This window comes from Limulus polyphemus, unplaced genomic scaffold (assembly GCF_000517525.1).
Source record: "Limulus polyphemus unplaced genomic scaffold, Limulus_polyphemus-2.1.2 Scaffold1370, whole genome shotgun sequence".
NCBI lineage: Eukaryota > Metazoa > Arthropoda > Merostomata > Xiphosura > Limulidae > Limulus > Limulus polyphemus.
Window position 1 is genome coordinate 218,295 of NW_013666980.1, and position 12,830 is coordinate 231,124.

Below are 12,830 nucleotides of genomic sequence, written 5' to 3' on the forward strand. Positions count from 1 at the left end.
AAGTTAACTTGTATCATTATGTTTTTCATAGAAGCCCGGTCGTTATTCGAGCGACTAAAACGAGTAATCTTCCACTTATAAGGCACGAGCTAATAAAAATACTTTGGATCTTTGATTTTTATGTAGTTAAATCTCAATAGAAACCTGATGATGCAGTTTCAATATTATACATATAATATTCTGAATTTATTACCAATTAGCCTATTTATTTTTGCTTTTCTTTTCAAAACGAACTGCAATGAAAGTGTAAACAGCAACAATCCAGTTAGCAACGCCTCCCAGCTTGACACAAGATGGGCACCACGCGCAAGATTGTGCCAACCAAACTACGCCCACTCTGGGTGTTTTGATGGGTATCATATGTCGTCAAACACCTGCTTACTATCACCTATCTAACTTGCCAAGTTTTATGCGTAGTGACAATTTTTTCAACCTGATGTAAAATGGGATGACGTCACAAGAAAGTAAAGGATAGCGCACCAATGCGATAGGCCTAACAGTATGAAAAATTGTCCAATTCCAATACACCTACTTCTTGGAAGACAATTTATGTAGCTCTTGTGTCAAGTGAGTATGATATTCATACATTTTGTGGCCGTGCTGTTCCTTATTAGTGTGTTGTACTTGATATTCACACATTTTGTGGCCGTGATGTTCCTTATTAAGTATGTTGTACTTGATATTCACCCATTTTGTGGCCGTGCTGTTCCTTATTAAGTGTGTTGTACTTGATATTCACACATTTTGTGGCCGTGATGTTCCTTATTAAGTATGTTGTACTTGATATTCACACATTTTGTGGCCGTGATGTTCCTTATTAAGTATGTTGTACTTGATATTCACCCATTTTGTGGCCGTGCTGTTATTATTAAGTGTGTTGTACTTGATATTCACCCATTTTGTGGCCGTGCTGTTCCTTATTAAGTGTGTTGTACTTGATATTCACCCATTTTGTGGCCGTGCTGTTCCTTATTAAGTGTGTTGTACTTGATATTCCCCCATTTTGTGGCCGTGCTGTTCCTCATTAAGTGTGTTGTATTTGATATTCCCCCATTTTGTGGCCGTGCTGTTCTTATTAAGTGTGTTGTACTTGATATTCACCCATTTTGTGGCCGTGCTGTTCCTCATTAAGTGTGTTGTATTTGATATTCCCCCATTTTGTGGCCGTGATGTTCTTTATTAAGTGTGTTGTACTTGATATTCACACATTTTGTGGCCGTGATGTTCCTTATTAAGTATGTTGTACTTGATATTCACACATTTTGTGGCAGTGCTGTTCCTTATTAAGTGTGTTGTATTTGATATTCACCCATTTTGTGGCCGTGATGTTCCTTATTAAGTGTGTTATATTTGATATTCACCCATTTTGTGGCAGTGCTGTTCCTTATTAAGTGTGTTATATTTGATATTCACCCATTTTGTGGCCGTGATGTTCCTTATTAAGTGTGTTATATTTGATATTCACACATTTTGTGGCCGTGCTGTTCCTTATTAAGTGTGTTGCTCTTCGCAGTACAGAATACAACACTTACCAGATCACATGTGCCTGTCTACAAAAATAAAATACCCATTTCCAATACACACTAGAAAATTCATATTAGATTTATAATAATATAAACATATTTATAAACGTTACACGTGGGTAACGAATACATTTTATCCAGACATATTACAACTTGTGTCCCCCAGTGGCACAGCGGTATATCTTTGGACTTACAACGCTAGAAACCGGGTTTCGATACACGTAGTGGGCAGAGCACAGACATCCAATTGTGTAGCTTTGTGTTTAGTTACAACTTATCACCAAACTCAGTAAAGTTTCAGCTTTTGTTTTTTCACCAGTTTGGTTCTATAAAATGTTCAATTTGTTATACACATGAAAGAAAACGAAGGTTTCTAAAGTTACATGACTTTTTGTGTTACGTCACAATTCATTAAAAACATGACCCTCCCATAAACCACCATTAACAGCATCTATCCCTGAACGTTACGTTTAAAGCTGACATTCAACGTTTCAGTTTTAGCTATACAGTATGATTTCTGTAATTCTTTTGAAGTCAGTAATATTCCTAAACTACCACCAAAAGAAACAAGCGCTTTGCACTTTGAGGCAGTAGGTGCATTATAAGAGTAACGGTTAAATCCCAAATGTAGCCTAAGAGTTGGCAGTGGTTAATATTGACTAACTACCTCCCTTCTAGCCTATCAGTTCAAGGTTAGGAACGGACGGCTAGCGCAAGGAACCTTTGAGTATTTTCTTTTCTTTGAAATGCAACAGAATTGAAACGTGCAGCAACTGACAAGTTCAAAGTTGAGAAAATCTTGTAGGACTAATTTATAAAAGTAGCACAGGTTGAAAAGACGATGTTTCGAAAGCCTTCCGCCTATAAAATGTTCTCTACAAGACACGCTGAACAACGGAGTTGATTTGTTCATCTTCTTTTAAAGACAACCAAGGTGTTGATAAACAAAAGCTGAAAGTATGCGATCTAGAAATGCATTCATACATAGAAAGTAAATAAATTACAACGTCATCGTTTTTACTGTATCATATATATCGTTAAACAACAAAAACATTTTTACTATTTTACACACTCGAAGAACACGTTTTTACGTTTCCCGTCTGTTCTGGGCGGTGTCGTTGTGCCAAATGGTCAAAAAACGACGGAGTTGATGAGGTGTTACGAGGATCCGATATTTTAATTTCATAACGGCCTTTGTTCTTTACTTTTATAAATATCTTTTAGTGGTCTACTTACGTGTAATTTTACATACGTTAGATTTACAATACACTGAAATTAACCTTAAAAACGTGTGATACCGCTAGGGTAAGTTTTGAAGTCTTTTGGTATGGAACTTTAAAAAAAATTAAACTTTAACCCCCCTCGATAAAATATCCCGGATTTTGATTAAATATATCTAATTATTCTCCTAAAGGCAACAGTTACATTCATATATTTACACGAAAACAATAAAAGTAACTCTTATACGTCACCGTTAACTGATAAACCTAAAGAACAGATTTGACAAACTTACCCAGAAATGTTATTGACGTATTATTATTTCCTTCTTATAAAAACCATACGAACGATACTACAGAAACTTCGGCGTGTTGTGAAACTTAATAGGTAAGTCAACGTCATATTGTTGAGATAATTCAGGCTTGAGATACGTAAACAACTAATGCACTACGGTCATACTGCCAGTTCCTGAACCATTTCAAACGTTTGCTGGCACTAAACTATGCACGTTTTACACTACTCTATATACATAAAATTACCATAATGATATACCTTATTCAAATAATAAGCTGCCAACCAATATATATATACGTCAAATTAAACACTCGCTCAATAAGCATCTTAACCATGAATACTGTAAAGTCTATAAACATCAAAGAAATCAAGGTCTTTCTGAAGTACGTAGACCTTTGGGGGGAAATCTGTTTACACTTGCAACTTATTTAGTTAGAAAATAGGGATAAAATAAAACACGTTGGCAAAATCACAGAGCTAATAAAGATATTTTGAAGTAGAAAAACAAATTTTAAATCACTGGTTAAAAGCAAATGAATTTATTACGTTTCGTCGAGTAGTAGCAATATCAATACTGTCTTTCATCGTCTGCCCAACGTTTTTTTTTTTTTAAGTACGGAATTACAAACTCCCCCCTTTTCTTTAAATCCCCACTTTAATTCACTAAACAATTTAATAGCACGAGACTGTAAAAATATTTAAATTTATAAATTTATTCAACGTTTCTCGCCTTATATGACATCTTTCATTTCTGGTGAACATGTATGATTTGACGTTAAGCCCGATTTTGTTTTTCAAATTAACCTCCCAATTAGGCCGTATTTAGTAGTTTACAGTACACAAACGTGTAAGCAACGCAACTGCGTATTCCTGAACAGCGTTTTATTTTAACAAATTAATATATATATATTTATTAATGAAAGATAGCCTCCCTGTTTTATAACCGGTCGTAATTTTCAGTAAAAGCTTAAAACATCCAAACCATTTAGCAATACTGTTTTAAACGAATAAATATACATACATACCAGGGACGGCTCAGGTTCTTTGTTTGTTGTATTTCGCGTAAAGGTACACGAGGAGCTAACTGTCACTAATTTAAAAGAATAGGCTAGAGGGAAGACAGGTATTCAACACCACCAACTCTTGACCAACGAATAATGGAATTGAATGTCAATTTATAACGCCCCCGCAGCTAAGTGGACAAGGATGCTCGGTGGCGAGAATCGAACCCGCGACTCACAGATCGCGAATCGAGTGCTCTAATCACCAGGCAAGGCTTATTAGAGCCTCTCCTCACACAAACACACATTGCGAATGGTCCCAAAGTCGTTGCTGCTGTAAACTGGTACATAAAGTACACAAATTCAACAGATAAAATATGTTGGTTATAAAATAGCGTTTTTACAGTATCACTGTCCCGATACGTTTTTATTGGTTATAAAATAGCGAGTTTTACAGTAGTACTGTCCTCATACGTTTTCATTGGTTATAAAATAGCGAGTTCTACAGTAGTACTGTCCTCATACGTTTTCATTGGTTATAAAATAGCGAGTTTTACAGTAGTACTGTCCCGATACGTTTTTATTGGTTATAAAATAGCGAGTTTTACAGTAGTACTGTCCACGATACGTTTTCATTGGTTATAAAATAGCGAGTTTTACAGTAGTACTGTCCCGATACGTTTTTATTGGTTATAAAATAGCGAGTTTTACAGTAGTACTGTCCACATACGTTTTTATGGGTTATAAAATAACGAGTTTTACAGTAATACTGTCCTCATACGTTTTTATTGTTTATAAAATAGCGAGTTCTACAGTAGTACTGTCCCGATACGTTTTTATTCTTTTCTAGAGAAAATTTTGTGTTGTGTTTACTGTAAACACGCATCTAAAGAGTTCGACTTTTTTTGCCTCATTGACACCACAAGGTCAATCGTACGTGCATGAGCCAACTTGCGAACATTAGTCACAGAAGAAGTTTACAAAAATTACAAAACACGATATGATCGTGCTAGGGAGCGAGAGAGAAAAAAAAATTGTATCAGCTGGTTGAAAATTTTTCCATTCGTTATCATTAAGAATCAAATAGCGAATGTTTACGGGAAATATTTACACGTCACGACATATACAAAACAACATTCTTGTATGTGATTTAAACATCTCGAAATTCGATTGGACGGTATTTTGAGTTTCTAAAAGTTAGTTCTGATATAGCTGTGTTACAGAGCAAAGGTCACACGAAGTTCGTACACATATTCAGTTAGGCTATTCTTTATCTGTGTAAAATGATTCACACCTCGATTACACAAGAAACAAGATTTTATGTTTTAACTTAAACCAATCACAGCAAATTTTAATCCACAATCTTGAGAGAAAAATAACCAATAGAACACCAATAAGTATTTACTGACCAACGTGTCGCTTCTACAGCAGCGGAAGTGTTACATTTGTATAAGACTCTTACCCTAACATAATATTAAAACTGACATCAGCGATAGGGGAGCCAAAGTTCTTACAGTGGCACGAACATGTGTGCGCGCGCGCCTATGTGTGTGTGTTCTGTGTCAATATTTGTTTGTTTGTCTGGAATATTCGCGCAAAATTACACAAGGGCTGTATGAGGTAGTCGTACTTGATTTTGAACTAATACACCAGGGGAAGAACAAGTCTTGGTTTACATTAATCGAACGTCCTACTGCCTTTAAAGGTAGAGTGACATTTTGAAGCAACATGACTCGAACCATAGACCCACTGATTCACAGTTCTGTTAACCACTAGTCCAGGAATGTCCATGTATCAACAGAATAGACAGAAATTGAATATGAACGATGGTAAATGATATTGTTGTTTTTAATCGAATAGAGGAAAAGGGGGGGGGGGGTAGAATGTGAACACGATATTTATCTCGCAATAATACATTTGTAAACATTACAAGTAACAGCCGCATTTATATTTGGAACAATCAAATATAACAACAAATGGGGGAAAGAACATGTAATACATAAAATCAAAACGTATCTTAAACGGTTAAGCGTTATTCTTGTAAAAAAACTAACTAAAAACAAGTAGGTGGCGCTCATGAAACCCTTAAGTAGTCGAGGTTTAAGTTTCCTTCTCTACTATGAGAACTTTTACAAATTATAAAAACAGTTTTAATAGTAATAAAATACTGCTAAAATGTACCTTACTGCAACTTTTCTAAACTAAACTTTGTGAAGCAATAAATGCAGGTTTCAGTATGGCGACGCTTAAAACTGATACAGAAGCGCAGAAGAAACAATGTTAATATTCCAAAAACGCTATGAAAGAGCAAGAATTTATTTCCATTCAATCATCTAAATCAATGAATACGAACTATACAAGCCGTTGATATTAAAATGTTTGTTCCGGATATTCACACAAAGCTACACACGCATCCCAAAATTTCAAGTGACACTCTGGAGGGAAGACGGTTAGTCAACAGCGCCCACAGCAAACTCTTGGGCTACTCGAATCAACTAATGGGATTTGACCGTCATTCTTATAACACACTCATGGCCCCAGGTTCGGGATTTTGAGGTAACGGGACGCAAACCATGGAGCCGCGGATACACAGTCTGGTAAGTTAACCACAGGCTACCAATGTTAGACTGTTGAAATTTATCAGAAAGTTAATATACTTTTTTGATACTATGGTGATTCAGTTTAGTTAGAGAACGAGGCTGCATTAGCGAGTCCAAATAGGTTTAAGTGATGTAAAGATTCGTTTGAAATCTTACAAATAACACGAAAGTGGAAAGAAGAAAACGGTTTTCACAAAAAAAGTTTCAAAAAAGGACCGGCCTTTGCTTAAAATAAATCGTTGGCTAGGAATAGTTTTGAACTTTACAATAATGGTAACTCTAAACCTTACCAGGAACCACAACATGCTTAAAAAACAACAACAAACACTACTCCGGTCTTGGAAATAAAAGACAATACAGGATGACGAGTTATTTCTAGTGACTTCTAAGAGAGCCATTTGTCGATTTTTATTTTAAGTGGCGGCAATGTAACGGTCTATACAATTTTGTGTTTAGTAAAATGTTATAATCATTTAACGTTTTAGATAGCTTTACGAGTCTTTTTTTTTCACTTGGTCTCACAAATCAGTAACAGTCAATACGATTTAATACATTAACACAGCGAATGTCACGACTGTTCATTCAAAACTTCAACAGTGGGTTTAGCGTCGGCAATAAATAAATATAAACACGGGTCACAAACAATCTCAACAATAGTGTGTATGCCTTTTACAAGATGACGAATTAATAATTACAATTATACTTGCCATGAGACATTAGTATTAACATTGTTTAACACGTTAACTAATAGGTCACAAATAATGATTTCACGTCCTGGCAATTTGTAAATATATAACACACCTCATCAGTGAGGTTAAACACGAATTCCATACAACAGTTTGACGCAAACGTTACTCTTTAAATGACGGTATTTTTGAGTTTTAAAGACATTTTATAAGAAGCTCTAAATGGTATTTTATTCAAGTTTTTGCTAAATATATACACATTGTAGAGATTTCAAAGTAAAGCCACAAATCACATCACCTACGAATGATAAAACGAAGGTTACAACTTCAATAATTGTACCTGTATTTCCAGATACAAATAGGCATATACCAAGATGCTAACTCTCTAAAACAAGACACTTTTAACCCGTTTTATTACTTCATTCTCAGTTATGTTAGGATTTGAGCCTGCCAAACCAGTAGGAACTTGCGAGAAGTCATCTACCATGTGTACGTCTACCCATAAGGTAATAATATTATATTTTCAGGAAACCGAACTTTAAATTATATATATGCATGTAAAATACCGAGCTATTTGAGACTACAAGTACGCTATTATGCTGGCTCTACTTCTATTGTTATTGTTTTTGCATTTACTGTACAGGTAAAATCATAGGTAGTTAATTTCATCTGCTTACAGGTGCTGTACGAGAATCAAACAGGTAATAAAACAAATAAGTTGGTTACTGGTTTCGAAAATTGACGACAGGTTGGCGGATGACTCCTGCTTATCAACAGTGTCATTTCTAAAATTGGCAACTTAAATAAAAAAGTAATATTTTTGTTCGCCATTGCACTAATGCAGACAAAAACAAACTCCCATTAGTACATGTTTTATGATGGCAGAGTACACACATTCTGGATGAAGTAACTAATAACGGAGATGTTACGCGTGTAATCAAACAGGGATCTGCTTTGGGTACATAACAAGGGAACAACACGATCCTAATCGAATAGGAACCGGTCCAGAAATTTAAGTTTCGAAGTTTTATAATTTAACGTAACATACACTCACGGAAAAATGCAAGTGGCAAACATTTTGACTCGTCTCACGAGAAATCTAGTCGCAAATACACGTGCTCCTATTCTCTAATTAAATGCTATCACTTCCAGGAAACAATCTAAATAAACCATTACATTATTGTTGTCGGTTTCTCAACTGAACATTGTTACCTCTTAGGTAACGTATCCATTTATAACATATTTTGTGCAATATGAAAGTCTTTAAGTAAGAAAGTCAAGAAAACTTTTTTTTTCCCACCACCAACTTTTCATAACGCGTGCAACAGAGGGTTAAGCGTGTATGCTAAGGTCCTATCTATATTTATAAAATCATAATTAAGGTATTCAAATAATGGTTTCGTTACTTTTTCTTTATACAGGTTAACTTCTGCTTCACAAACAAGGACCGAAACCTGTTACTGGGTGTCTACGTTATTGGTGATGAAGAAATGAGAAATTTCCAAACTTTCGTGCAACAATTTATTGTTGTTAGACCTAAGGTTCATTTGGTTATGTCAATAATTTCTTGTTGTTAGGCCTAAGGTTCACCTGGTTATTTCTAAATGGAAATTCCGCACTCACGTGACTCCCGTAGCAACCTGCTGTTACTCAAACTACTTAGAATTTGCAAATATGGCTACATTACATACAACAGTAGAGAGGTAAAACAGGCAAGTACTTGGTGTAGGTAAACAATACTAACGCCAGGAATGATATTTTATTACATGTTAATAAACGTTCAAAATGCATATGTGAACTTGAAAGTGGTGACTAGAAAGGTTAAAAGGTGACATAAATATAAAGTTTCACTACGTCAAGCTGCTCAACGATATATGTGTTTTAAAAGATATTCAAGCTCTTAAGTTACCGGGGATTAAAAAAAAAACACACACACATAGAATGCTAAATATATCACACAATGACCTTCAGGTCAACAGGAAGTACCCGTTTCGTCACGTAATGGCAGTCCACTTCCTTTGTCAACTGTATACGATGCGGTTTTAACATGTAGGAGCAACGGAAACTGTCTAGGCGATAGCTTCATTGTCACAAACTGGACCATAACGGACCAAATAAAACAAGAAAATATAGTTTGATCAATCCCACAAAAAGCACAAAACGTGCTGGTATCATATGCATATTACACCTTTTTTTAGTCGGTTTTAAAACTGGTTTAACTAGACATAATTGAAGTGACTTCCTGAATAATCAATGGCATTTTGAGGAAGCGTTTCCTGCATAACTTGGTTATGTAGCTTGAAAAAGTCTACAAAAAAAAAAGGCTTAACGAAGCCGTATGTGAATATTTGCATCATCAAAAGGAGTTCATTGAACACATGATCGACAGTATTACTATTACGCAAAAAAAAAAAACGTAGAAAAAGTGAATGTAACCGTTGAACAGTTCAAGTTTCTGACACCAATAAACTTAATAGAAAAATTAAATCTTTAATTTTTCAATTTAATCTCTTTTCACGAAGCTCAAATTTTTGATTTAATGTGCATGCGTTGTTCTCCAGTTTATTACTTTAATTATCTGTTATTACGTTTGCACGGTGCTTACATCAATTGTGCAGAACCTCGCATGCTTCAGTCACTTCCAACCAACAACTTTAAGGGATATTTGGTTATCCGTCTGTGATCAGATACGCGTGCACATCAATATCTAAATTACTAATACAATGGCAGCTTCCCGTCGATTACTGTACTGTATTACCAGACATAAATCTGTCTACATTCTAGAACAATAACACTTATACGTTAATTATGTATGGAAGAATGCATGCTCAGGCTTAACCTTTACTAGGCCCACCAAGTTCAGGAAATCTATTGCATATTTGTATTATTACACAAAAATCACATGGTTTTGCATCTTTAATTATTCGTACAATAATGTACATACAACCACAGCTGAAACCTGAACCACTGCTTTGTAGATCAATATCAAATCGCCTTGGTCATGTACAAAAAGTCTCACCTATTATTTTTATTTTACAAAGGGCACAGACCATATCAAATAGCCAACATAACTATAACACATCAACTAGCTGTACCGTCTTGAAGCGTTACGATTTACTGGGTTTCGGAATATCGTTAATGAAGAAGATATTAAACTGATTACAGGAATGAATTCTTATCACTACAGGTTTAAATTTTATTGTGTGTTGTTTTTATAACACTACTATTACGCTCTGGTCAGTTAGTTCGTGAACCTACAAGTTAGTTTACAGTTTGGTTCAATATAGTTAGTTCTTTGATCAGAAGATATTAAAAACTATACATCAATTATAGTTCTGTGGTATTTTGGTGTGTGATTATAACAGATGTCACTGTTTAGAAATCTATATTGTAAGCCTACAAATGTACTTGGCTTTAATTAAAACCTAGATCTAAGTAGGCCTACAATTTGTAAATGTATCTGGATTTAACTAAAATCCAGATCCAGGTAGGCCTACAATTTGTAAATGTACCTCTCCTTAACTAAAGTCTGGCTCACATTCGTTATCCCCCACATACTACGCATTTAGGCTGAGAAAGATAGTGCAACCAAATGAGTCGTGTTGCAATATGCTCAACCCAGGAATGTGTATACCCAGGAGCGAATGTTTTCAAGAATTTTATGCGACTACGGTGCAAATATTAGATACACACCCACTCCTCCTCGGGGTTTTTTTTGTTAAAGTTGTTTTATAGATTATAATTTATTAACATCGTATCGATACTCAGGTACCGTCCCTACTTTTAACTGTTGGCACTGAATACTCACCGAAACTTTACACTTGCGAACAAATACCCGGAATTACAATTACGACAAGAAATAATTACGCGCACAATTTAATGTACGAATACAGCGTTAGTCACGCATGCGTCACTCACAAATGTTTGCCTGTAACACTCCAAACGCAATCACAGTTTACGGTAATTACCTATATTACAATGCCCACCGATTCTAGAACTACAAGGTTTTTGACATGCAGTAGTTGTGAAGAAAATACACATAAAACGATAATTCATGTCATCATTAATAATAAATCAGCATATCATCGCTAAAAGGCTTAATCTACTAACGTGTACATATTGAAATTCGATTAAAACAATTTGATACTAATACACTGTCACACGCACACACAAAGATCTCTGACAGCTAACGGCCTACTTATTTACCACGTATATTAAGCAGTCCAACAATTATGGCCTCAAAAGATAATTTTAAATGTGTTTTACTTTCTCACTGCTTTTAAAATTTACGCTACCGTAACGATGGTGGTTCAATGTTCGCTCTACTAATATTTATATATAGAGAAATAAGAAGATGAATAAGTTATTTAACAGGTTTTTTATGTACTATTGATTTTCCTTCCTAGAATCAGCCACTGTGTATATATATATTATCTTCACTGGATCTCTTTTAATATACGAGTAACATAATTAAAAAAAACTGAAATATAATGGAAAGAGAGGTTGAATATTTTTTAAAGTTATTAATTACTTAGTTGGGTAAACCGAATAATGTCATATTTAAAGAAAAATACCTTTTTATTTTCTGATACTGCAGTAAACTATAAACGGATAACGTTCAGTATAAATTAGGGTTAAGTCCTATAATGCTTGTGTTTATTACGAGTGACAGAGTTTGTAAAACAGACGCTAGAAAATTCAAGAATATTAACAAATTAAGTTTTAATTTATAGTCTGGGATTACCATAGTCTTTAAAAACAAGTCTATACTGTTTGTTTGGTTGAATTTAGTGCACAGCTACGCGAAGGCTATCTGCGCTAGCCGTTCCCAATTTTAAAGCGAGAGACTAAACTCTAAAGAGAAGGCAGCTGGTCAACAACAGTGAAGTTATTTGGAACGTTTTTGTTGTTTTGTATCTCAAAAGCTTTATACCATAAAACGATTTCCAATTTCTTCAAAACATTTTATTAAACATGGCTGTAAGAATGTACGTCATAGATAAAAATACACCAACAATGGTAAAAGGCAACATCAGGCATGTTTACACAATCAACTACTTCCTCTATAGTTAACTTGGAAGCGCGGGGGAAAAAAAACACCAAAAATCCAGAACCACGAACCGAAATAGGTGGCACGAACGGGAAATTTTCGTATTACTATTAGTGAACTAACATTGCTCTCTGTCAACGGAACAAAATCCCTCGTCATTTGTTACACTTACTCACCGTTGACGATATATTTGCATATTTTAGCAACTTCGAGAAATTGAAGACCAAACAAACAACAACAACCTTAAACGGAATGCTAATTATCAATTTAACAGTACAATGCTGAACTATAATTTATAAAATAATTAGAAATTATGAAACATAACTTACAACTCGTGATATAAAACAGTTCCTCAAACTACCACTATGAATCGTTACCGAGAGAGAGATTGCTACCTGATTAGCTAATAGAAAATACTCTAGTAACACGATCTTAGTTTCATGTTGACATGGATATAG

General features: G+C 34.8%; 1 protein-coding gene and 1 long non-coding RNA gene across 4 annotated transcripts in view; one reads left to right on the forward strand and one right to left on the reverse strand.

Moving 5' to 3' along the window:
* The window catches only part of LOC106463298 (MAGUK p55 subfamily member 5-like), a 109,268-nt gene that overhangs the window by 36,221 nt on the left and 60,217 nt on the right, over positions 1–12,830 (reverse strand). The gene's annotated exons all lie outside the window — the stretch shown is intronic.
* Positions 287–9,112, forward strand: LOC111086732. Its single transcript, XR_002611460.1, has 2 exons — positions 287–567; positions 8,744–9,112. It is a non-coding gene; the product is annotated as an uncharacterized LOC111086732 (long non-coding RNA).